This window comes from Balaenoptera physalus (genome assembly GCF_965194825.1).
Source record: "Balaenoptera physalus genome assembly, chromosome: X".
In the NCBI taxonomy this organism is placed as follows: Eukaryota; Metazoa; Chordata; class Mammalia; order Artiodactyla; family Balaenopteridae; genus Balaenoptera; species Balaenoptera physalus.
In genome coordinates this window covers 66,912,327-66,940,212 of record NC_138903.1, presented here as the reverse complement: position 1 = coordinate 66,940,212, position 27,886 = coordinate 66,912,327, and the positions used below count along the sequence as shown (strand labels likewise).

The 27,886-nt window shown below is 41.2% G+C and overlaps 1 long non-coding RNA gene across 1 annotated transcript; it reads right to left on the bottom strand.

Moving 5' to 3' along the window:
- Window positions 1-14,941: 14,941 nt before the first annotated feature.
- Window positions 14,942-27,575, bottom strand: LOC309653126. The gene is made up of 2 exons (XR_014258999.1): window positions 18,855-27,575; window positions 14,942-15,834 (listed from the first exon to the last, which is right to left on the bottom strand). It is a non-coding gene; the product is annotated as an uncharacterized lncRNA (long non-coding RNA).
- Between the last annotated feature and the right edge of the window lie 311 nt (window positions 27,576-27,886).

The following is a 27,886-nucleotide window of genomic DNA, read 5'->3' as shown; positions in this document are numbered from 1 at the left end:
TCCCACTCCTCTAGGTGGATACAAAGCAACCAGCTGATCTCCCTGTGCTATGAGGCTGCTTCCCACTAACCATCTGTTTTACATTTGGTAGTGTATATATGTCAATGCCACTCTCTCACTTCGTCCCAGCTTACCCTTCCCCCTCCCCATGTCCTCAAGTCCATTCTCTACATCCAAGCAGCCCTTCTTTAAATGCAGATTCCCAGGTGCTATCTCCAAAGGTTCAAAATGTGTAGTCTGGGGTGGGACTCTGGAATCTGCATTTGAAAGAAGATCCTTCTGATGCACAAAGTTTGAGTGCCAGTGATTTAGAGAGACCCATCTTCATCCTGGCTCAGTCACTACTAACCAGCTATGTGACTTTGGGTGACTCACTTGTCCTCTCTGGGCTTTTATTTCCTCATTGTAGGATGAAAGGGTTGGGCAATATGACCTTTCAGGTTTAAAAATCAGCAAGTTTATATTCTATGAAATCCTGGAAGGTAAATTCCTTGGCTTACATATCTTAGAATCTTAATCACAGCATATTCAAGTGTAGTACCTTAAATGTAGGAGGTGCTTAATAAAAGCCGATGAGTGACTGAATGGAGTGAGTGTCTGGAAGGCAGGAGAGGGGGACATTATGACAATTCAGGGACAATAGTGTAGTGAACCACATTACAGGCCTGGGTTAGAATCCCAGTCTTGGCCAAGTCATGTGATCTCTCCAACTCTCCATTTTCTCATCTGTAAATTGGAGGTGTTAATAGTACCTACTGTATAGGGCTGTTGGAGGATGAAATGAGATAATGTCTACAAAAAGCTTAGCACAGTGTCTGGCACATAGTAAACAATACCTTTTTTTAAAAAAATACCTTTGTTTTTAATTAGGTCATCCCAATGAGGAGCAAATGATTGATTTCCAATGAGGCAGAATGTGAACTTCAACCATATCCTAGACTCCTCAGGTCTCCCCCTTTCCCACTGGCCCACAGGTTAAAGGGGAAGAAAATCAATGTTTTGGGAAGCTCACAGAGGCCTGACTCTGAGGGCAGGGCCTGGCAGCCTGGCTGATCTGACAGCCACAGCTGTGAGGACCTAACTTAGAACTTGGGAATGATGGTCTGGGATCTTGGAACATGCTATACTTTATCCATGTACCTTATCCGTGGGCTGGGAAAACTGGAGTGTCAAAGCATCATGATGTTCACCATCAGCGATATGGAGAGAGTATGGGTTTTGGAGTGAGAACATTTGGGTTCAAGTCTTAGTTTTTGCAGGAAGCGTTCCTTGACCTTGCAGTATCCCACCTCCCTATCTGGGTCAGGTGCCTTGTCTCTTCGTTCTCACAGTGCCTACTATTTCCCTTATCATGGTATTTGCTTCTGTTGTCACTACCTCCCAACTGTCATCCACAGTAGACTGAGCTCCTTGAGAGTGAGGACAATGTCTTGACCATCTCTGTGTCCTGGACAAACAGCATATTGCCTGAGTGGAGCAGATGTGCAGGAAATGTTTATAGAGCTCAATTCAAGTGAGGAGCTGATGTACTGTGGAGTTTAGCCATTGATTAGCTTTGGGCAAATTAATTAACCTCTTTAAGCCTATAAGAGGAGGATGGATAAACAATTTACCAGGGTTATTGTGAGGCCCAAGCACTTTGTAACCTGTAAGAGAATCACAGTTACTGCCTTTCAGGCCTCTTACCTGCCCCTTCCCACCCAGCCCTGCTGACCTTTACCTAAACCTATTTACCATCGCTTTAGGACTCTACTTTCTGTTCTCTAGGCTATTTTATCACCAAATCTGGAAAAGGATTCCATGCTAGTGTGTTAACAGCTGTTAATTGGACGATATATTTACATTTCAACAGGGAGCTTTCCCTGCTTCAGGAGGAATGAGTAATGGTGGATTCCAGGTGCTCATTCAGGGGAGGGCTGGGTTTAGTTGCTGTTGTTAGGGGGCCTCTTAAGGCATTTCTCAGATTGCCCTGGTAGGGGGTCACCTACTTTTCCTCTGCATAGGACTTGCCCTGCAGCACACACTGTGATTTGCAGAAAATGCCTGAGGTGTCTAGGACCACCTTGGGGTCTTCTCTCGTGTGAGGCCTCCGAGAGCATAAAGAACCAATTTCTAGCAATTTCCCTGCTCCTTCCCTGAGTTTTGAGTCACACTGACTCAAGAGTCCTGATGAGCTCTGTTCCAGGCTTGGAGATCAGACCTGGGGCCCAGAAAAGCCGTTAGTCTGGAAAGATTATTTCTGCTAATCCCCCTAAGCAGCTCCTGAGGCTTTTCACATGCTCACAGAATAGCCTGGGGCCTAGTGTTAAACTCCTTTGGAGAGAGGTGTAATTCCTAGTTAAAAGTTCCTCTGGTGCTATTAATGTTGAACAGAAATAAGTTTTGTGCCTGAAATATCAATGCCAAGGATCTCATGTGTGTTGAGGACCGGGGTGGGGGGTGAAGGTGAGGGAGTTACTGGCTGAGGCTAGTTTGTAGGTACGGGCAGGGCAAAGGGGTGGGGGAATGTTCTTTTGTGGGTTGTGGGCATAAGTGTGTATTTTGAGTGTGCATGCGCTGTACTCATGCTCTGTGAATTTGCCCTTTGGTTCTTGTCAGGATTCTCTACTTTAAGAGTTTGCTATGTAAAGAAATGGTTCTTCCTTGCTGCCTTATATGTAAGTAAAATCACCGCCTAATCTTCTTAGAGCATTGTTCCTGATTGTGTTGAGGTCTGAAAATACCCAGGGCATGATAGGTTGCCACTCTAGGTATCAATGTTCTCCATTCAGAATGTGGGGACCTTGGGTAAATTTGGGGAAAGTGACCCAGGAGAGGTTGGATCAGAGGACCTGAATTTGCCAGGGGCTGGTTGTCTTGTGGCTGATAGGTTATCGCAGGGCTTGCCTTCCATTTCTACTTGTCTACCTCTTGCTCACCTCTCCAGAGGAAGACTGAAGAGGGAAAGAGGTGAACATCACCTCCCTTCAGTTGGAAAATGTCTCATTTCCCAGTCTTTGTAGGGTCAGTGGTCAGCAGGTTGCCCCACACACCAGCCCCTGCCAGGAGCGCTGATGAAGCCTCCACCCATATTTGTGTATTGGAATTGTACCCTCTCTCTGTGGTAGATTCAGATGGATCTTTTCTCTGAATGGGGCAGGCTTAATATATAAATGTGGATACTGGGCCAGGAGGGGATTGACAAGTGATTTGCTTTCAGTGCAGTGGGATTGTAGGTTAATTCCTTGTTGGGCCAAGGGCATCAGAACAGGAGCTCAGAGCTCTATTGGCAGCTGGGGTGGGGGTTGGGAGCAGGCTAAGAGGGACAGGATCTCCTGATGAGGGTACTAGCTGCCAAGTGGGAATCTGAAGGCCAAATCCAGCATTCACACCCCATGTGACTTGAACAGTGTTTTAAAACATTTGAATTGTTTTCCCCATTTAAAAATTCAGAAACTTGAAAATAATAGGATCACATAACACTGGGCAAGTTGCCTGCTTAACAGTACTCAGTTATACTGAGTAGTGGCTGCCACATTTGGGCAGGATCTGTACTTTCCAGTTTGCCATAGTCCCCCATTTCCTTATCGGTTGCATTATACCCTGTGTGCTTCTCTCACTTAGACTACCTGTCTGGCTCCTATAGACCAGTTTGTGATCCCTGAACTTTGAACACTCATCATGGTGGAATAGGCCTTAGGGGGAGATTCTGCTGCAGGGGATGGGAAACCAGATGAGTAGTAGGGCTGGAAAATAATGAGAAAGCCTGAAAACCTGAAAGGGGCAGCTGGAGATCATGATTTGGCATCCTGTCAGGCAGGGGGATCACAGCAAAAGGGAGCCCAGAATCTAGCATCTTGTGAAGACCTGGGCAGGAAGCATTGAGGGAAAGAATATTCTGCAAGTAGGAGGATAGAGCCAGACTGTTTGAGGTCAAGTGACTCCACCATAGTCCTACATAAACTCTCGATGACTTCCCTTTGTTCTAAGGATAAAGACAAACAGCTTTACTATGGTCAGCAAGGTGCTGCATGGTTTGGCCTGATGATGTTGAAGTTTATCTTGAGCCCCATACTTCTAGAAAACCTCTTATCTTTTTGTGACTCTTTTGTGTTAGGAGAAATGACTAACAGCAAAGGACCACCCCACCCTCACAAATTATAAGACAAGACCCTCCTTAACCCTTTCTAAATGACTCAGATAAGCTCCACCCCAAGTTTTCTCCATTTATTTTGATATAGTCCTCATTCATGAACATTCTCCCTATTGCAATAGCCTGAATAAAATCATCTCCTTAATTGTCTGTTGCATTTGTCTTTCATGGTTTTGGTGCCATGATTTGAATGGGATTGGACCTCACCTTCAGATCCATATTTACTCCACCCAGGTAATAAGGCCTCTCAGAGCTGCTTGTGCTCCTCTCCTGACTGGTGATCAGAGGATCCAACAGTGAGTCCAGCTCCAGATCCTGGGTTTCAGACTCTTGTCTACTGTTAGCACTCTAAGGATTTGATTTTGATTATCTTTGAGTGTTTGCTTGATCTCTGGTGCTGGCTTCTTTTGGTTTCGTGGTCTGACCATTCAGTGATCTCTGTAAGTGGATTACAGCTCTTGACTTATGATGGGGTTACATTCTGATAAACCCATCATAAGTTGAAAATATTGTAAGTCAATTATGCATTCAATACACCTAACCTTCCAAACATCATAGCTTAGCCTACCTTAAAAATATTCTCAGAACACTTACAAACTACATTTGGGCAAAATCATCTAATACATCTGTAGAGCCTATTTTATAATAAAGTGTTGAAGATCTCATGTAATTTATTGAATACTGTACTGAAAATGAACAACAGAATGCTTATAAGTGTATCAGTTGTTTACCCTTGTGACTGTGTGGCTGACTGGGAGCTGTGGCTCAGTGCCGCACATGAAGGGGTATTGCAGCACATATTGCTAACTCAGGAAAAGATCAAAAATCAAAATTCAAAGTATGGATTCTTCTGAATGCATATTGCTTTCATACCATCATAACACCAAAAAACGTAAGTCGAACCATCGTAAGTCCGGGACCGTCTGTAATGGTTTATAGAGATCTTATCTCTGTTGGGTGAAAGATGATGGTTAGTCTTTTCTGTTTTGAGCTCAAATCAATTAAGAATTCCGTGCCCATCAGGAAGAGAATGGCTGTTTAATATGGATCAGGGAGTTTTGTAATCTGTGTTTACACTTGACCCATGACTAAAATTTTAGAATTAAAGCAATAAGCTGTCTTTCTATCTATGTCTGTCTGTATGTTTATATGTAATTCAGAAAGGCCTTTACCTTTCATTGTGTGATCATGTAATATTTTTCTACTTCTGGATGGTATTACCAAATTAGATTGTAAAATCTCTTAAAGGAGCTCTATTCTGATTGGCTTAGAGATAAATAAGTGCTTGTATAAATTGAATGTTCCTAGAATTCCCAGAAATTAAGGAATTGTATTGTATTAGACACTTTCAATATGCTAAACAGAAGTGTTTTAACAGAAACTAATTCAAATATTTTAAGAATTCAAGTTCAGATAATTTAGATAAATATAGCAAATGAGAGTAGTTTAATATTTTGATTTAATAAAAAGAGCTATGCTTTTTCTTATTTATCAGTGTTGAATATGCTACAAGCATCCATTATTATTCTACTTGGGTATGTTCTTCCTAAATTTATATAAGTTTACTGATCAAGTAAGCTAGTATTACTTCTATTAAGTGTTTAAGATTATGAAAACTGTAAATTTGTGTTTAACCAAATCAAATCATTATTCTGACAAACTCATTTCAAGAGTAATTACGTTTTGTAGCATGTTAGCTTGAAGATAATTTCCAAAATATTTAGGTAACTTAAAACCTTGAACTGATACTAAATCGAGTTGATTAATGGATATTCATTAAATACCTTAGATCATTTCCAAGATAGAATACTGAAATATTAATTACTAAGCATAATTTTAAGTTTATATACCTTTGTTTCTTATTTTTACATACTACAGAGAGGCTATATATACTTTGCAAATTTAATAAATGTGTTGGCTTTTGCTACTTTGAAAAGTAATGTAAGGGTTGTATATGGATATAGAAAGTTGTAGAAGGTTTGTGGAAAGGGAATTTATTTTGTTGAGTTCAAAGCTGGCTAAGGCTTGATGTGCTTGTTTATAAGATTTTCAAAAAGACCTTTAGTGTTAAATATCTTACTGAGGCAAAAGTAGAATTGGATTTTCTCTCTGTTAAAACATCAATTTTTTTCTTGGATTATTGGTCTGCTCTTTTTTAAAAAAAATATTTATTTATTTAATTAAAAATTTTTTTTGGCTGTGTTGGGTCTTCGTTGCTGCGCACAGGCTTACTCTAGTTGCAGTGAGTGGGGGCTACTCTTCGTTGTGGTGCGCGGGCTTCTCACTGTGGTGGCTTCTCTTGTTGGGGAGCACGGGCTCTAGGCACGCGGGCTTCAGTAGTTGTGGTGCATGGACTCAGTAGTTGTGGTTCACCGGCTCTAGAGCACAGGCTCAGTAGTTGTGGCTCACAGGCCTAGTTGCTCCGCGGCATGTGGGATCTTCCCAGACCAGGGCTCGAACCAGTGTCACCAGCATTGGCAGGCGGATTCTTAACCACTGTGCCACCAGGGAAGCCCCTATTGGTCTGCTCTTAATAAGAGGTTGTAAAAGATTATTCTTTACTTTCTGTGTAATCTGCCTAGTAGACAAAGATTCTGTGTCTTGCTAGAGTAACTTTCTATGGTTTATGCTGACTTTTTGATGTCCTTGATTATTTAAGAAAACAAAGTATTTCCCTTTTTAGGAAAGAGCCATGGTTCTTTACAATCATGTTACCTCCTATGTTTACTTTTCAAATCTTTTATTGTCTAGTTGGTCAAATAGGCATCCAAGTACTGTTTTTCAGTAACCCATGATCCTATTTTAAGTGTTCAAATATCCTGACAACTTTTGATATTTTGGATTCCCAAAATCTAATCCTAAATGATATCTTTTGCACCTACAATTGCCTTTCAGATTTCCCAGAGGGTCCCTGGGGGAAAAAAAGAATTTGTTCTTTTATCTTGTAAACTAGAATTGCTAGAAATAATTGGGTTTCTTTGATATATTACTATTGATGAGTTGCATGAGAAGAGTGGTTAAAACAGAGGAGATCCTCAGCCTTCTCTAGGTTAAAATGGTATAGGTAAATGTTATTAATTTAAGTATTTCAGAAATCGTATGCTGTATGGGAAATTCCTAGAGAATCGTCAATGTCCTTGCTGTCCATGAAATGTTTCTATTTGTCAGAGTCCTAGTGTTGCTTTGCCTGATACTAGAAATCAACAGTATAGTATTATCAGTCATAATTTCAGTTTTTAAAAAATGTTAATTTGGTTGCAACTTTGCTTATTTAATTTGAATATAGCATCTTCTAAGCCAATGATTGTTAATTGGGGGTTCACGTCACTTAGCCATGGAGTTTTATTAATATAAGCCTGTTTAGGACCTACTCTAGACTTGTAGAAACTCTTTACTTGATATTCTCCATATATTCTTAACATATTCATGCATGTTATGTTAGGATTACTATGTTATATTTGAGTAATTTTTCTTTGTAAAGATTATGTTAATCCATTTTTATTTTATAACTTAGATGCAACATTCACTCTTCTTTGAAAATTGTGTTAATCATTATGTTTATAGATATTTTAAAACTTTTTTGGGGGATTGACTTTATTGTCTTGTTTTGCATGCCACAGAAACAACCAAATTTCCTTGACAGTTATTTTATTTTTGTAATGAACTCTCATTAGATCTTTCACTTTCAAGAATGATCAGTAGTAAACCACAGCTAATGTAAGTCTTTTGTAATCTACAAATACTTTAAAAAAATGTTTTAATTTGATGCTTCCTTGAAAGCATTTGCAATCAGCTACAGGCCAGAGTGCTTCATCTTCAACAAAGGACTGTCTCAAAGTTCCTTTGAAAAGGACTATGCCAGGTACTACTGGGTACAGAGTTCTGATGGCATCATTTAAACAACTTTGAGACATACCAATATACTGAGTTTGAATTTCCAGAACTCCAGTCAGAAAACAGATGGGTCCATGAGATCACTAACCAAGATTACATGGAAAAAGAACAAATACATAGACCTGAATGAACAGATATGGGATGATTGTGGGTTATTGTTTTTTTTTTTTTTTTTGCCATGCTGTACAGCTTGTGGAATCTCAGTTCCCTGACCAGGGATTGAACCCAGGCCATGGCAGTGAAAGCCCAGAATCTTAACCACTAAGCAACCAGGGAACTCCCAGATTGTGGGTTTTGTTTGGAATACTACTGATGTTTTAATGTTCTCTTTCCCAGATATATAAGGAACCCTCTTTTCTTTTGTCTTAAGTTATCTATAACACATGACAATTTAGTAGACTATGCTTTTGTAAACAGAAAGGAAATATTTATAAATATCTATTCACCCTGTTTAAACCCTCCAGAATTCTGAAACTTTTATTGAGTATTTTAATTTTCATGGCAATATGATTATTTGCATAGGCTCAGTAAGAATCTGTTGTCCTGCTTAACACGAGGTGATTGGAAACATTGCTTATGCAACCAAGGTCTTGCCCATGCAACCAAGGCCTTGCCCAAATGCTATATTTGAGAATGATGCTCACTGAATCAGATATGACCAGATGCTTTTTAGGAACTTGGATTGACTTTATGGAACCAATGATTACACAGATCTCTTGGGGAAACTTGTTTGGTACCTGGTTTACAGGGTTCCCAGTCTTCCAGGTGAGTAAGGAAAGTCATTTCCTGGCAGGCCAGGAAAATGGGATATTTTGGAGACCTTGGAAAGAGAGGAATTTGCCCAAATTTATAGGTACTAAGGTGAAATCTGGTGGTGAAGTTCTTGATTTGGCCTCCCAGACTCAGGGCTTTTAAAATTCCAATCTGAGGTTCCTTATGAAAACTTCTAGCAAAGCCAGTTTAAGAAGCCCTAAATAGTAACTTATTCTTTCTGCAACTATGTAAATAATTAGATCAAATCTAATGAGAACAGCCTATTTGTGTGATCAAGAATAATCTTTCTCTGAGATTATCTTTCATGCAAAATGGGGAGATGGTAGAGGTAAATTTTGTGTTTCAATAGGAAACTATCAAATCTTTCTGGGTTATCAATTCCTGGTCCTGTTTATTGTCTTTGAGCTACTTTGCATCTCTTTGTAAATTGCAAGCAACTGATGACTATGCAAACTCTGTCTTGTCTGGTGGAGATTTAATTGATTTTTCCTCAACCATGGTAAACCAGTTTTGACACCTATCTGCAAACTGGACTGGATCACGTTAATTGTCAACCCTTACCAAATTTTCAATTCTTCTAGCTTCCTTCAATATCTGACTACAACCCTCCAAATTAACTTTCTAATTTTTCTTCCTCCCCTTGACTTGGTACACTGAGAACTAAAACCTGACAGTTTAGACTCCTATTGAAACTGTAGCTTGCCTTGCAGCTTGCCCTTTTATCCAAGATCTGAAGCAGATCTTCACGCTAAAGCCTAGTAACTTGATACAAACTTGGAAGAAGACATCACTGCTGCAGACAATGCATCGGTCCATTTTCTCCCTGAACAAGCCACTGCCTGGACCATTAAAGAATTTGAATGAAATGTTTGAGTCATGTACACCCTTATATGAGAAGTAACTAAGATTGTGGGCAACATCACCAAGAGTAGCAACATCCTAGTTTCAAAAAACTCAATGAGTGGTGCTGTATAACCGAGATCTTTCTCTACTGGTTTCTTAGAATCTACTGGTCTGGTTACCCTAAGAATTCAACTCCTTTATACAACCTTTTATATTAATATTTCTCTTTTTTTCATTTTACATACCCTTCTTTAAGGATGCCTAATCTTTAGGATCCTAAAACAACTGATCTTTGCCACCACTCCTCAACAGATGGTTCAACAATTTTGAAATGTTGAACCATCTGTTGAGGAGTGGTGGCAAAAAAATGCTAACAAGAGTCCTTGAGAGACTATTTCTCAGGCCCTGTTTTACCCCATTCAGGAGGTTTGTGGTTGCCTCTGAGTGGTTCAGTAATGAATGATATTTATTTATTTATAACAAAAGGGGGGAACTGATGTTGTTGAATTTTATCTGAGCCCTGTGCTCCTGGAAAGCAATGATGGATAAGAAGTCTTCTATCCTTTTAAGACCCACCTCTACCCTTCCTCAATGACTTCCCTGTTTTATAAAAAACCTTGAGTTTCCTTCCTTTTTTGAGATGTTCCTCATTTACGAATATGCTTCTTATTGCAGTAGCCTGAATAAAATTATCTCCTTAATTGTCCAGTGCATTTTGTCTTTTATAGGCCCCTACCTTTCTTTCCAGGCTTATCACCTAACTCTCTCTCCCTTGTTCACTATAGTCAAACCACACTGGCCTTCTTGTCCCTAGAGCAGGCCTAACTTCTCTCTGACTTAGAGCCTGTGAACATGCTGTTCCCTGTACTGGAATGTTCTTTTTCACCCCTCCCTCTCATCCAGCTCAGCTCAGATATTACTTCTTCAGATAGGTCAGAGTGTCCCCCTCCATTATTGTTTCTCATAGTACAGTTGATCTTCATTATTTGTGGGTTCTGTATTTGTGAATTATTAGCTTACTTGATAAAATTTGTTTCTAACCTCAAACTCAATACTCATGATGGGGTTCTGGTTCAAAGTGGCGAGGTAGGATGATCCTGAATTCACTTCCTCCCATGGACACACTGAGTCTACAGCTACATATGGAAATATTTCCTCTTAAAAATCCTAAAGTCTGGCTGAGTGATGACTACGTTTTGGGCAAACGAGAAGGAAACCACATCAAAGCAGGTAGGAGAGGCTGGGATAAAATCTCACCATAAACCACTCCTGGCTCAGTGACCCATAACTGAGAGACAACTCAAAACCTGGAGCTTCTCCCTGAGGAGTGAAGGGTTCAAACCCCACATCAGTCACCCCAACTTCTAAGACAAGCACTTGAGAGATAAGCCCCTAAAACATCTAATTTTGAAAATCAGCAAAGCTTGTGTTCCAAGAACCACAAGATGGTAGTGATCTGAGAAATGCCTCTTAAAGGGCTCAAACATTTGGGCTCACCCACCCCAAAGTCCAGCTCAGAGGGAGCTGATCATGCATAGACTTAAAATGAAGGAGGCTCACCTGCTTATATTAAAACTTCAGCCTGAGGGCAGGCATGTAATTTGGCACACACATCTAGGATCCTGCTGAAAAACTCTCTGGGGATGGAGACTTATGGGTGACATCTTCACACTCTCCCTTTGCTGTGCTCCTGGAAAGAAGCATTTACACATGTATGGTGCCCCAACTTTTGTGGCTGCCACCCAGGGGATGCCTCTTGATCACCTGCCTCTGGAGGCCAAGGTAACTTGCATTCCTGGTCATATGGGACTGTAATAATTAGTATCACCCAGAAAGGAGTTTATACCCCTGTCTGGTACCCCAGTTTTTTTGACTCCTAGCAGGGGACACCTCTACATTGTCTGGCTCTGGTGGCCAGTGGGGCTTGCACTTGTGGGTCCCTCAGGACTGTAACCAATGGAGAAAGAATTCTTAAGCAGCTACCACCCACAGGTACAGCAAGAGGCAACAGACCCAAGAGCTCAATCTTTCTGTGAAGTAGACCTATTAGCTAATCATCATGATTGTGGCCTGAGTGGCAGGCTTCTAATTAAACATGTATCTAGGGGCTGACTGTAACTCTTCCCAGAGACCTCAGAGGGTGGATGCTATCTTTACCCTAACCCTCTGGTATGCTCCATAGAGCCAGTGTCTCCTGGAGGAGAGTTTCACATGCATCTGATGCCAGCGTTTTGTGGCTGATGCCCAAGGGACACTCCTTGATCACCGGGCTCTGGTGGCCAGAGGGGTTTGTGTTCCTGGGTCTCACAGAACTGTCACAATCAGAGGTGTGGTTCTTGGCAGGCTACCACACCCAGGGCACTGCACAAACAGTGGACTAAGGTACGCCCCCCCCCCACCCAGTCTTTCTGTGAAGGAGGCCACTTTGCTTCTCCTGGAGCTTTGGACTGATGGTAGTCTTCAAGTGTGGCACATATTTAGTGGCATATGGAGCTGTTCTCAAGGAACATAAGCTGTGGACACCATCTTTGCCCTTTCCCTCTGCCTTGCTCCAGCTTTCCAGTATCTCCCAGAAAGGAGCTTATACACCTCTCTGGAGCCCCAAGTTTTGTGACTGTCACCCAGGGGACATCTCCAAGATCACCTGGTTCTGGCAGCCAGTGAGGCTTATGCTTGTGGTCCCCCAAGACTGTATATATTTGCATACTTCTAAAAACTGCTGCCTGAGGGTCTGGCTTCCAGTTAGCCTGAATCTAGGTGCTGAGATCCTCCCTTTGGGACACTGACAGGTCTTGGCACATCCTCAACTACTGGAAGCTATTAAAAATATAATCGAATGCTTGGACAAGCACAGAGGTCTGAGAGACAACAAAGGGCTTGGGCAGGGCTAAATAAAGAGTTTCATCTTCTGCATGAGAACACTCCTTCAAGACTGGCAGAGGGGGTTGTTTCATCTACTGCATAGAAACCCACACAGAGAGTCAAGAAAAGTGAAGAAATATAGCAATATGTTCCAAATGAAAGAATAAGATAAAAATCTCAGGAAAAAACATTAATAAAATGGAGATAAGTAATTTACCTGATAAAAAGTTCAAAGTAATGGTAACAAAGATGTTCACTGAACTGGGGAGAAGAATGGATGAAAACAGTGAGAACTTCAACAAAGAGATGGAAAATATAAGAAAGTACCAAGTGAAAGTCACAGAACTGAAGAATACAATAACTGAACTAAAAAATACACTAGTGGGGTTCAACAGCAGACTAGGTGAAGCAAAAGAAAGGATCACTCAACTCAAAGACAAGGCAGTAGAACTCACCCAATCAGAGCATCAAAAAGAAAAAGAGAATGGAAAAAAGTGAAGATCGCTTAAAAGACTTATATGACAACATCAAACAGACGAACATTTGCATTATAGGGCTCCCAGAAGGAGAAGAGAGAAAGGGGCAAAATATTATTTGAAGAGATAGTGGTTGAATGCTTTCCTAACTTGGGGAAAAAAACATACATCCAGATCCAGGAGGTTCAGAGAGTTCCAAAAAAGATGAATCCAAAGAGACCCACACCAAGACACATTATAATTAAAATGTCAAAAGTTAAAGATGAGGAAAGGATATTAAAAGCAGCAAGAGAAAAACAACTTGTTACATGCAATGGAACCCCAATAAGACTACCAGCGATATTTTCGGCACAAAATTTGCAGGCCAGAAGGGAGTGGCACAATATATTCAAAGTGCTGAAAAAAAAAAAAAAAAAGGCTTCCAACCAAGATTACTGTGCCTGGAAAAATTATCATTCAGAATCGAAGGAGAAATAGAGTTTCCAAGACAAGCAAAAGCTAAAGGAGTTCATGACCACTAAAATGTTGAAGCGACTTCTTTAAGCTGAAAAGAAAGGGTGCTAATTATGTTAGCAAGAACACATAATGAAAGAATGAACCTCACTGGAAAAGTAAATACATAGTAAAGGTAGCAGATTAATTAATTATAAAGCTGGTATGAAGGTTAAAAGACAAAAGTAGTAAAAATCACTATGATTACAATACAGGCATACCTCATTTTCTTGTGCTTCACTTTACTGTGCTTCACAGATATTGTTTTTTTTTTTTTTTACAAATTGAAGGTTAATGGTAACCCTGTGTCGAGCAAGTCTGTTGGCACCATTTTCCCAAAAGCATTTGCACACTTTGTGTCTCTGTGTCACATTTTGGTTATTCTCCCAATATTTGAAATTTTTCATTATTACTATATTTCTTATGGTAATCTGTGATCAGTGATCTTTGATGTTACTCTTGTAATTGTTTTGGGGCACCACAGTACATGCCCATATATGATGGTGAACTTAATTGACAAATGTTGTGTGTGTTCTGACTGCTCAACTGACTGGCCATTCCCCCATCTTTCTCCCTCACCTTGGGCCTCCCTATTCCCTGAGAGGCAACAATATTGAAATTAGGCCAATTAATAACCTTACAATGGCCTCTAAGTGTTCAAGTGAAAGCAAGACTCGTTTTGCTCTCACTTTAAATCTAAAGCTAGAGATGATTAAGCTTCTTGAGGAAGGCATGTCGAAAGCCAAGATAGGCCAAAACTAGGCCTCTTGCACCAAACAGTTAGCCAAGTTGTGAATTCAAAGGAAAAAATTCTTGAAGGAAATTAAAAGTGCTATGCCAGTGAACACACGAATGATAAGAAAGTGAAACAGCCTTATTTCTGATTTGGAGAAAGTTGTCGTGGTCTGGATAGAAGATCAAACCAGCCACAACATTCTCTTAAGCCAAAGCCTAATCCAGAGCAGGGTGCTAATTGTCTTCAATTCTATAAAGGATGAGAGAGGTAAGGAAGCTGCAGAAGAAAAGTTTGAAGCAAGCAGAAGTCGATTCATGAGGTTTAAGGAAGGAAGTCATCTCTATAACATAAAAGTGCAAGGTGAAGCAGCAAGTGCTAATGTAGAAGCTGCAGCCAACTATCCAGCAGATGTAGCTAAGATAATTAATAAAGGAGGGCATGCTAAACAATAGAATTTCAAAACAGCCTTCTATTGGAGGAAGATGCCATCTAGGACTTTCATAGCCAGAGAGGAGAAAGCCAGTGCTGGGCTTCAAAGCCTCAAAGGACAGGCTGATTCTTGTTGGGGGCTAATGCATCTGGTGACTTGAAATTGAAGCCAGTGCTCATTTACCATTCTGAAAATCCTAGGGCCCTTAAAAATTATGCTAAACATACTCTGCCTGTGCTTTATAAATGGAACAACAAAGCCTGGATGACCTCACATCTGTTTACAACACGGTTTACTGAGTATTTTTTTAATTAATTAATTATTTATTTATTTTTTATTTTTGGCTGTGTTGGGTCCTCGTCTCTGTGAGGGCTTTCTCTAGTTGTGGCAAGCAGGGGCCACTCTTCATCGCGGTGCGCGGGCCTCTCACAATCGTGGCCTCCCTTGTTGTGGAGCACAGGCTCCAGACGTGCAGGCTCAGTAGTTGTGGCTCACGGGCCCAGTCACTCCGCGGCATGTGGGATCCTCCCAGACCAGGTCTCGAACCCGTGTCCCCTGCACCAGCAGGCAGACCCTCAACCACTGCGCCACCAGGGAAGCCCCTACTGAGTATTTTAAGCTCACTGTTGAGACCTACTGGTCAGAAAAAAAAGATTCCTTTTAAAATATTACTGCACCTGGTCACTCAAGAGCTCTGATGGAGATGTACCACGAGATTATATTTTCATGCCTGATAACACATTGTCCATTATGCAGCCCATGGATCAAGGAGTCATTTTGACTCTCAAGTCTTATTATTTAAGTACACTTTGTAAGGCTATAGCTGCCATAGATAGTGATTCCACTGATGGATCTGGGCAGAGTCAATTGAAAACCTCCTGGAAAGGATTCACCATTTTAGATGCCATTAAGAACATTCGTGATTCATGGGAAGAGGTCAAAATATCAACATTAACAGGAGTTGGGAAGCAGTTGATTCCAACCCTCATGGATGACTTTGAGGGGTTCAAGTCTGCAGGGTAGGAAGTCACTGCTGATGTGGTGGAAATAGCAAGAGAACTAGAATTAGAAGAGCCTGAAGATGTGACTGAATTGCTGCAATCTCATGATAAAACTTTAATGGATGAAGAGTTGCTTCTTATGGATGAGCAAAGAGAGTGGTTTCATGAGATGGAATCTGTTCCTGGCGAAGATGCTGTGAAGATGGTGGAAATGACAACAGAGGATTTAGAACATTTCATAAACTTAGTTGATAAATCCATTTCAGGGTGTGAGAGGATTGACTCCCATTTTGAAAGAAGTTCTACTGTGGGTAAAATGCTGTCACACAGCATTGCATGTTACAGAGAGATCGTTCATGAAAGGAAGAGCCATTATCGATGCAGCAAACTTCATTGTTGTCTTATGTTAAGAAATTGCCACATCCACCCCGGTCATCAGCAACCACCACCCTGACCAGTCAGCAGCCAGCAACATGGAGGCAAGACCCCTCACCAGCAAAAAGATTATGACTTGCTTCAGCGAGACGATGCAAGCATTTTTTAGTAATAAAGTATTTTTAAATTAAGGTATGTACATTGTTTTTTAAGACATAATGCTCTTGCACACTTAATAGACTACAGAATAGTGTAGACATATCTTTTATATGCACTAGAACGCCAAAAACGTCACGTGACTCACTTTATTATGATATTCAATTTATTGCAGTGGTCTGGAATCCCGTAATATCTCTGAGGTGTCCCTATAGTTAATAATACTGTATTGTATACTTGAAATTTGCTATGAGAGTAGATCTTAAGTGTTCTCACCACACACAAAAAATAATGGTTAACTATGTGAGGTGATGGATGTGTTGTGGTAATAATTTCACAATGTATACATATATTAAATCATCACATTATACTCCTTAAAATCACATTGGACAACCTAATATATACAATTTTTATTTGCAGTCATACCTCATTAAAGCTGGAAATAAAGTCTTTTTTTTTTTTTTTTTTTTTTTTTTTTAGAAAATTGAAAAAAGAAAGAAAGAAACTAAGTTGCCACATCTCAGGAAACCCCTCAATTCTGGGCAAATCAGAATGGTTGGCCAATCTAAGTTTGCATTTACCTTACCCCTCAGATAAGTAAATTTGAGCTACTAATCCCTGAAGCCAATAAGGATCCTCCAGTCAAGATCCCTCAAACCGTTCTGGGAATACCATTTTCTCACCCATTATCAATACTACTGCATCTTAACTATTTCTGGGATGTACTGCTTTTATATCTAAGTAGTCTGTCTCTCTCTAACACACACAACACCCAAAAGACTCCCCTATTTCTCACGAGTACACAATTCACAGAGTAAGAAGCAATGTTTGACTTATCTGCTCTGGGTCTGTTCTCACTGCTTCAGATCTAGGCTTCATGGCCTTTATGACTTCTGGGCAGGGATTTTTTTATTGTTGCAATTTAAAAAACTGAGATAAAAGTTGCCATTTAAAAGTGATTTCAGTTGGTTTTTTTTTTTAATATATTCGCAATGTTGTACAACCATCACTCCTTCTCATTCCAGACCATTTCCATTACCCCTCAAATAAACCCTGTATGTGGGAAGAGATCTTTAAGGTCTCCCTCCACTACTGAATAAACCTGTTCTTCAAATGTGATAATAATGATAAAAACAATAGTTCCTGAATTTTCAATTGTTTATCTAATAAATGGAAATGGGATATATCAATCCAACATGTTGGGTCCCCTTTGCTACCAAAGAGCTCACATTTGAGGGTAGAATAACAAAAATAACGATTTCCTACGTTACATAATATAAGCAATAGTATTAACTGCTTCCACTTATATGCTGCTTTACAGCCTAGAAGGGGTTCTCACATACTTCCTCTCCCTCATACAACTCTCAGACTCATGCAAGGTCTCACAGCTGGTCAAGAGCAGAGCCAGAGCAGAATCTCTGGCTTGACTCCTAGTCAAATTCTCTTCCTTGACTTTATGCTGCCTCTCTGGCTGGGCTGATTGTTGGCCTAGCCAGTGTTTATAGAGTCAATCTTCATTTTGATATAAAGTTGACTAGCTTTTGATAGGACCCTAACTCCTGAGCTTAGTGTTATTTGCCTTCTCAAACTCCAACCATGTAGAGAGGCAACTGAGGATGACACCCAAAAGGGAGTTATGGCCCAAACTGAAGGCCCAACTTGGCACCTCCACCCTGAGGACAAGGGGAACATACACCCAGGGGAACAAATATCATTGGAAGAGCTCTAGTCTCACCAACCATACATTTCTCCTCTTTAGAGGTCACCCAGACTAAAATATACTCACTTATATTTCCCCCTTGATCCTGCGATTTCCTTATTCCCTCCTAGAGGTGTTAAGTAGGAGAAGCCAGACCATGTGGTAATAATGCCATTGGCCCCTCATATCTGCACCAGGCTTTGTGTGGCTTTGTAATCCTCTTAACGACCCTGTGAGGTAGATTAACATCATCCCCGTTTTTAAAAAAAATTATTTTATTGAAGTATAGTTGATTTACGATATTGTGTTAATTTCTGCTGTACAGCAAAGTGACTCAGTTATACACAGGTATATTCCATTTCATATTCTTTTCCATTATGGTTTATCACAGAATATTGAATATAGTTCCCTGTACTATACAGTAGGACCTTGTTATTTATCCACCCTATATATTATAGTTTGCATCTGCTAATCCCAAACTCCCAATCCTTCCCTCCCTCAACCCCCTCCCCCTTGGCAACCACAAGTCTGTTCTCTATGTCTGTGAGTCTGTTTCTGTTTCATAGAACATCATCCTCATTTAACATAAAAGGCAATCAAGACCCAGAGGAGTGACAAGAATTTTTTTTTTGTCCCACAGTTAGGTGGAAGAGCCAAGAGTCAAAGACAGGTGTCTTGACGGGGACAGTGTTAAATATTCAACTCCCATCCTGTTAAGACTTGACTAGAGGGTTAGTCTCCTGGTACAGTCTTGTGATGGTTAGCTATGGGCTTCCTGGGCCCCAGGAAGTTATATCTTTTTATGCTCCCAGCCCCGAATTCCAAGGCACCCAGTGCCTTGATATTGCCTACTTAACCCACACTTCTCCCACACCCCTAAATCAGGTCTTTCCCAGAAAATTTTACATAGAGAATTAAAATAATAAAATTATTAAATACATTCTCAGCAGCATTTTCAACCTCCCACTTCACCTTTGAGCATACCTGCCATTCTATCTGGGGTCTCGACAATCATACTTCTTTCTGCTGGTTTATAAAGGGTCAGGGAGCCTCTCCAAGTTCCAAAGTCCTTACAAGAGGAGGCAGTCAGACTTGAAACCGATAACTGGTTCTGTTGTTTAGTTCATGACTAGAGACCTGGCTCCAGCTCTGGCTCTTGGCTGGCCTCTGTGAACAGAAAGAAGGAAACTCGTTTTTCATCCTTTCTTTCCAAAGTCCGATCTAACTGTCTGCACGCAAATTCCATGACGGAGTTAGGCGCTTTAGGCGCTAGCAGGTGGAAAGTGTTTCATTCCTGATGGGAATTCCTGGGCCCAAATCCTAACCCCTCCTTCCCTTCTCACAGAAACTCACAGGCCCCTGCTCTCCAAATGCCCCACCATCTCCTAAGCAAAGCAAACAGAATCCTAGCTCAGCCTGGTCCCAGCAGCATCCCCCTTAAGTGCTGACTGCTTACCTGAATTAGGAACCAGGGCCACTAGGAACTGACTGAGCTTAGCTTTGTGGGGCAGTGGTAAGTGCCTTGGGCTGGAAATGAGCAGCCCAAGACTCCTAGGTCCACCTCTATCTCAAATCACTCCTTGTGAGGCCTAAGTTTTCTAATCTAGAAAGCAAAGGTAATAGTGTCTTCCTAGCCTGCCTCTATAGGGTTTTACACAGAAAATGAAAAATCCTTTTAAAAAATGACAGAAAGTATGGAACAAATTTGTTAAGCCCACAATCCCTCAGCCCCAGTCCCAGGGCACAGTCAATCCCTGGGACTGGAGATAAGAGTGCTCCAAGAAGGACAATGGAGCAGTTAAAGCATGCACTGCCTTCCCAGAACCCTCCACTCTGTTCCCTGAATCTGAAGGTTATTTAAATTGAGGCTGTTGCACGTGGCATGTGAAGACTGTGTGTGTGGAGTGCTTCCCAAGCAGACACGAGAAAGGTCTGGGCATGAGTCCATATGTGTATGAGCAAGCATTGAAGTAGGGGGACTAGGGATGCCAAGAGGCATAATGACTAATGTGCCTAAAGTGTATGAGTCACATCCATGTACAAAGCACAGCAGTGCCCATCCTCACCCCCTCACCCAGCCCTCTTTTCTACCTGCTATTAACTCACTCCTCCATCAAGACACCTTTGCTGAGGCTTGTGCAAGGAAAAGTTCCCCTCTCATTGTGATGCTGGCTTAGTGCCAGTCTACAAAGACAGCCAAGGAGCCCAGATTCTGTCCTCCAGGAGCTCATACCTGTAATGGGGGAAAGAGACACTCACAGACTTGAAGACGTGACTCGCTGTTTAAGACATATTTGATCTGAGCTACCTAAGGGACATCTAGGTGGAGGTTTCACCAGCCAATTGAATATCTGAAGCTCCAGAAAAAGCGCCAGAAAAAGGTAAAGTCTGGAGGTAGAGATTTGAGACTCATCTTGAAAGAGATCATTGTTAAACCAAGGGAGTAAATAGGATTTGTCAGAGATATGAGGGATACCTTCTAGAGCAAGAATGGAAGAGGGTCAAGAAAGGGCTCCTGGGACCAATTATTGTGAGAAATGAGAGGAAGAAGTCGGATAGTTCAACCAAGGAGACTGAGAAAGAGCAGTCAGAAAGCAGAAGGAGAACCAAGAGAATGTCATCATGAAAATCTAGGGAAGACAGTTCTTAGAAAGAAGGTAAGCACAGAGAAAAGTGGTCAAGGAAATGAGCACAGAATAAAAACTACTTGATTTGGTGAGCTTTGAAAGAATTAATCCTTAAGGGCAAAATCTAGACAGCAGAGAACTAATATCTGAGAGGTAGGGTTGTCAGAGCTGGCATCCAGGTTTGAAAGATTTGCAGACCAATGACAGGATGGAGGGAACAGCCAGATTCTTACATGAATAGCAACATCAAGCAGAGGACTTTCAAGGAGAGGGAGATATCAAAGTCACCTTAGACTCCTTGGTCTCCTTCCTGTCTTCTTCCAAGCTTATCCCACTTCCTGCCCTGTTCTATCCTGTTTCTAATGGATTACATTGAACTTGACTGAAGAAATATAGAAGCACAGCAAATATTTGCCCTCTGATACCAACTGGGATCTCCCTACTGTCCAACACATTTTCTATGCATTTCATGTTCTCTCCCCCAAACAATGGTTTCAATTCTTGTCCACTTTCCTTAACTCATTGGCCTTCACCTATTCTTTCTTGGCAGATGATCTCATCTGCTATATGTACCTACAAGAAAGTCATATCAGATCCAAACTCCTTCCACTCTACCTCAGATATCTCAAACTTTATATCCTTGTTCTCACTCTTTTCTTTCCTCCTGTCTTTGAGGAGAACACCGGTGCCCCAATCAATGCCTTCAATTCATTTCCCCCTAGTCTCCCTCCAGAGCTCTGCTCCCTCATTTTATCCATTCTCAGGTTGATTTAAGTGTGTGCATCTTGTCTCCCCAACAAAACCCTGAGCTCCTTGCATCAGAGACTGTTACACTGTTCCATAGTTTCCACAGCAAAGCTTATAAAGAACAAATGACTTGAGAGAGCAACCTGATTTCAAGCATTCAATACATTACAAATCCTTGGAAAACCAGATTCTGAGAAGGAGTTTAGCATAGTTGTTACATACTTCTGAGCCAGATTACTTGTGTTAGAATCCTGTCTCCATCATTACTAACTGTGTGATCTTGGGCAATTCACTTTTTTTCAAATTTCCAAACATATACAAAAGTTGAAAGAATTTTACAGTAAATACCCATATATCTACCTCTAGATTCTACCATTATTATTTTACTGGTTGCAGACATCAGCACACTTGCTCCTAAACAATGTAGCATACATATTATTAACTAGAATTTAGAATAATTTGTATTTAACTTCTCTGTGCAAGTTTCCTCATCTATAAAAAATGGGGATAATATTAGTAGCTACTTCAAAAACTTTGGGGGAGGGTTAATACATGTAAACACTTAGAATAGTGCCTGCGTATAGAAAGTAGTCAAAAAAGTTATTACTGTTTTGGGACTTCCCTGGTGGTGCAGTGGTTAAGAATCCGCCGGCCAATGCAGGGGACACAGGTTCGAGCCCTTGTTCGGGAAGATCCCACATGCAGCAGAACAACTAAGCCCGTGCGCCACAACTACTGAGCCTGTGCTCTAGAGCTCGTGAGCCACAACTACTGAGCCCACGTGCCACAACTACTGAAGCTCATGTGCCTACAGCCCATACTCTGCAACAGGAGAAGCCACTGCAACGAGAAGCCCACGCACCACAATGAAGAGTAGCCCCTGCTTGCCGCAACTAGAGAAAGCCCGTGTGCAGCAACGAAGATCCAACACAGCCAACAATAAATTAATTAATTTAAAAAAATGTTATTACTGTTTTACCCCAACAAATCCCACGTATTCAATTGCTCCTAGGAGAAGCAGGCCAGTGTGCCAGTATTGCATCTCCTCATTCCCCCCTTATTGCCACATACACACAAATTCATGAATTGTCTTCTAGGTCTTCTGAGGTCTCCACACCAATAGGAGTTTATCCTTTTCCCCCAAAGAGACAACTTCCTTCAACTTTCACACCCCTAAGCACTCAGTCACAATGGCCTGAAGCCACAGAGCTTCCTTCTTGCCTGTGTGACTCCTTTTTCATCTGTCTTTGCTGCATCATGGTTAGGGTCACTTGGACAGAACACTTGCAAAGGGCTAGAGCAGTCTTTGTCAAAGGAAGTGTCTTTCTTCTACACCATATTGCCCTTGATTCTGTTTCAAATCACAGTCCAATCTAACTTGAAAAAAGAGGAAATATTTCCTCTGGAAATATTCCTCTGGAATATTTGCCCTGTAAGCCAAATAAGCAACTTAGGGTAGCAAGGAGGGTGTGGTAGAGATTATGACCAAAGGCATTCCTCCCCTCTCCAAGAGGAGCCATGTTGCTGAAGAGACTTGCCTAACAATCCAATCATGCAATCCACCCACTTCCCTGAACAGTTTTCTCTCTGGGCCCCGTTGCCACACTTCTTGACTAAGCAAGCAGAATTCTAAGATGGTCTGCCAAGATTTCCCACTCCTGGTATACACATCTCCCACTTTTTCAATCAAACATTAATTTAGGTGGTTCTGTGAAGAGATTTTGCAGATGCAATTAAAGTCCCTAATCAGTCGACTTTATTTTAGGGAGATTATCCTGAGTGGGCCTGACCTAATCAAGTGAGCACCTAAAATAAGTCAGAGACATTCAAATCAGCATAGGTTATCCTATTGGTCTTGGAGAGGCAAACAGCTATGTTGTGAACTGCCTGTGGAGGAGGCCACATGGCAAAGACATGGGGGGCAACCTATAGTAACTGAGAGTGGTCCTCAACCAACAGCCAGAAAGAAAACGGAGACCTCAGTCCTACAACCACAAGGAAATACATTCTTTCCAAAATCAGTGACCTTACAAGAGGACACAAGGCCTCAAATGAAACTGCAGCCTTGATGTCAGCCTGGTGATACCCTGAACAGAGGACCCAGATAATCTGTACTTGGATCCTGACCCATGGAAGCTGTGGGATAATGAGATTGTGTTGTTTTAAGTCACTGAATTTGTGGTAATTTGTTACACAGCAATAGAAAACTAATACAGTGTGGAAATTCCTTATTTTCCCTTAGGTCAGTGAAGACAAGTTTGGAATTTGTCAGAAAGAGTTTTTACCAGGAAACCAAGGGCAAACAAAACAAACACCAACACAGATCCAGGTAATTTTATATAACATTGAACTCTGACCCAAGAGTTACTCAGACAAGTTGGCCTGTCTGACATAGCTAATGGAACATAACATCCCAGTTCCTTCTTCTTATACCTCAGCAATTCCTGGGGTGAAGGAGTCAGTGCTAAAGCAAGCCACTGAGTCACAGAACCTCAGGTTCTGGGCTATGTCCTTTTTCACTTCCAAAGTCTACCTAATCTTCTTTTTATTTTATTGTTTTATTTATTTTTATTGAGGTGTAGTTGATGTACAATATTATATAAGTTTCAGCTGTACAACATTGTGATTCACAGTTTTTAAACCAAATATGTTTTTTGTTGTACTACAACCCAAAGCCCATACCCTGTTATTTGTGGGTCAGCTTCTCATTCATTCATCAGGTTTGTAAAGAAGGAAGAAAGCAAGAAAGTAAGTAAACATTTACGTGGTTTGTCAGGATGCTTTTTTTTTAACGTCTCTATTGGAGTATAATTGCTTTACAATGTTGTGTTAGTTTCTGCTGTATAAAAAAGTGAATCAGCTATATGTATACATATATCCCCATATACCCTCTCTCTTGCAACTCCCTCCCACCCTCCCCATCCCACCCCTCTAGCTGCTCACAAAGCACCAAGCTGATCTCCCTGTTCGATGCAGCTGCTTCCCACTAGCTATCTATTTTACATTTGGTAGTGTATATATGTCAGTGCTACTGTCTCACTTCATCTCAGCTTACCCTTCCTCCTCCCCGTGTCCTCAAGTCCATTCTCTACGTCTGTGTCTTTATTCCTGTCCTGCCCCTAGGTTCATCAGAACCATTTTTTTTAGGTACCATATATATGTGTTAGCATACAGTATTTGTTTTTCTCTTTCTGATTTTCTTCACTCTGTCTGTCATACAGACAGACTCTAGGTCCATCCACCTCACTACAAATAACTCAATTTCATTTCTTTTTATGGCTGAGTAATATTCCATTGTATATATGTGCCACATCTTCTTTATTCATTCATCTGTCGATGGACACTTAGGTTGCTTCCATGTCCTGGCTATTGTAAATAGTGTTGCAATGAACATTGTGGTACATGACTCTTTCTGAATTATGGTTTTCTCAGGGTATATGCTCAGTAGTGGGAGTGCTGGGTAATATGGTAGTTCTATTTTTAGTTTTTTAAGGAACCTCCATACTGTTCTCCATAGTGGCTGTATCAATTAACATTCCCACCAACAGTGCAAGAGGGTTCCCTTTTCTCCACACCCTCTCCAACATTTATCATTTCTAGATTTTTTGATGATGGCCATTCTGACCGGTGTGAGGTGATACCTCATTGTAGTTTTGATTTGCATTTCTCTATTGATTAGTGATGTTGAGCAATCTTTCATGTGTTTGTTGGCAATCTGTATATCTTCTTTGGAGAAATGTCTGTGGTCTTCTGCCCATTTTTGGATTGGGTTGTTTCTTTTTTTGACATTGAGCTGCATGAGCTGCTTGTACATTTTGGAGATTAATCCTTTGCCAGTTGCTTCATTTGCAAATATTTTCTCCCATTCAGAGGGTTGTCTGTTCGTCTTGTTTATGGTTTCCTTTGCTGTGCAAAAGCTTTTAAGTTTCATTAGGTCCCATTTGTTTATTTTTGCTTTTATTTCCATTTCTCTAGGAGGTGGTTCAAAAAAGTGGGCATAGAAGGAACCTACCGCAACATAATAAACACCATATATGACAAACCCACAACCAACGTCATTCTCAATGGTGAAAAACTGAAACCATTTCCACTAAGATCAGGAACAAGACAAGGTTGCCCACTCTACCACTATTATTCAACATAGTTTTGGAAGTTTTAGCCACGACAATCACAGAAGAAAAAGAAATAAAAGGAATCCAAATCGGAAAAGAAGAAGTAAAACTGTCACTGTTTGCAGATGACATGATACTATACATAGAGAATCCTACCAGAAAATTACTAGAGCTAATCAATGAATTTGGTAAAGTAGCAGGATGAAAAATTAATGCACAGAAATCTCTTGCATTCCTATACACTAGTGATGAAAAATCTGAAAGAGAAATTAAGGAAACACTCCCATTCACCATTGCAACAAAAAGAATAAAATAGCTAGGAATAAACCTACCTACCTAAGGAGACAAAAGACCTGTATGCAGAAAATTGTAAGACACTGATGAAAGAAATCAAAGACGATACAAACTGATGGAGAGATATACCATGTTCTTGGATTGGAAGAATCAACATTGTGAAAATGACTCTACTACCCAAAGCAATCTACAGATTCAGTGCAATCCCTATCAAACTACCTAGTCTTCTTGAACAGAAAGATCCTTTCTGTTTCTGTCCTGGAGGTTTCTGAACCCTGTCTTTGGGGTTACATACCCTCCTGCACCAAACTTTCTGTCACCTCTCCAGCCAGTCAGAGAGATTTTCAGGACTCTGGCCACTGGAAATCTTACCTTCTGTTCTGGCCTAGTCTGCCCTCTGGTCTGTGGACCATTGACTGAAGCTTATTCACCAGCCAGTTTGTAGATTTGTGCTCTTTACTGAAGTGGAAACAACTGCCAATTGAAACTTCATTGAGCTGCCTCCTTCTTCCCTACTTATAAGATCAAACGTGCCTCTAGAAGCTGCTTTATTCTCTTGGAACAAGGTGACATTCTTCAACTCCAGTCTCTGAAAAAAATTCCATGAAAATTCCCTAAGATCATGCTCAGAGGTACAATTCCAGTTTGTATAATATTTTCCAGGATAAATAGCAATGTACAATCACCAAATTTCAGAGCTAGAAGGGACATTAGAGAGCATCTAACTCTGGTATCCAAACATGGCTTGTCAAGAGAATACACTGGGGAGTTTGTTTGGTACAGATCCTGTGTCCCACACCCAGATATCAGCATTCAGGACACCTATGGTACAGTTCAAGACTCTGTCCTTTCAAAAATGTCTCCAGATGATTCTGATGCTCAACTAGCTTTGCAAACCAATGCTTCTATTCTTCTTCCTTCCAGATATGTGGCGTTCTTCTTCTATACCACTGTGAGTTACAGCACTTTCGAAGGCTGTCAGCTCTACCCTGGGTTCCATTCACTGTCATCTTACTTTTTGAAGCCATGAATGGTAAAAGCAATGGTTAGCAATAATGATTTTAGAAAGAAGAAAGATATTTAATCCTCACAAAACTCTGTGGTGTGGGAGTATTATTGTTTCCATTTTATAGATGAGAAAACTGAGGATTCAGTAACTTGTTCAGGGTCACATAGCTAAGTGGTGGACCGAGCAATGGAAAGCAAATTCTCCTAAGTCTAGTGTTCTTTTTGCTACTTCCCTGATGACTTTATTAGCCAAGTGATGGTGACTTCCCAGTGAGACTGGGGAAAGGGCTGGAGTACAAGGGAATATCAGGCAGGGACTAGGGACCAAGACAAGGGAACCTAGGGAAGTGGTCCTCAATCTGGGATGTTTTTGTCCCCCAGGGCAGGGGTCCCCAATCCCCAGGCCACGGACTGGTACCGGTCCATGGCCTGTTAGGAACGGGGGTGCACAGCTGGAGGTGAGCAGTGGGTGAGTGAGCGAAGCTTCATCTGCCACTCCCCATTGCTCGTATTACCACCTGAACCATCCCCCCCTCCCCCCACTGTCCGTGGAAAAATTGTCTTCCACGAAACCGGTCCCTGGTGCCAAAAAGGTTGGGGACCGCTGCCCCAGGGGACATTTGGCAATGTCTGGAGACATTTTAAATTGTCACAACTGGGTCAGAGTCTGCAATTGGGTAGGGGGTGCTATTGGCACCTAATGAGTAGAGGCCAAGGGCGCTACTAGACTTCCTATAGTGCACAGGGCAGCCCCCCACCCCCATATACACATATGCACACCAATGAATTATCTGGCCTAAAACGTCAAGAGTGCCAATGAAACCTTGGCCTAGAGTGTAAGAAAATGGTCGAAGATAGGGGTAATATGCTTATTTTAGCTAAAAATAGGGAATAAGGTAGAAATGAGGTAGGAATAAGGTAGAAATGAGGTAGAAATAAGGTAGAAAATAAGTCCAGAGCCCAGGCACCACAATGCCCAGCCCCTGGCCAAAGGGGTCTCAGATAGCTGTGGAGGTCTTTTGCTAGAGTCCTAAAAGTGATGCACCAATTCTCCCTTTGTCTGGAACTTTTGAAAGGGGTCTTTAGAACCACAGTTCCCATCAGTTTTAGAACAGTTCAGACTACTATGAGTGAGAGTAACTTACCCTCACAAAGGAGAGAAGACTCAGCAGAAAGGGACATGGAGAAAAAAAGCAGAGAAACAGAAATAGAGACATGGGCAGCATAC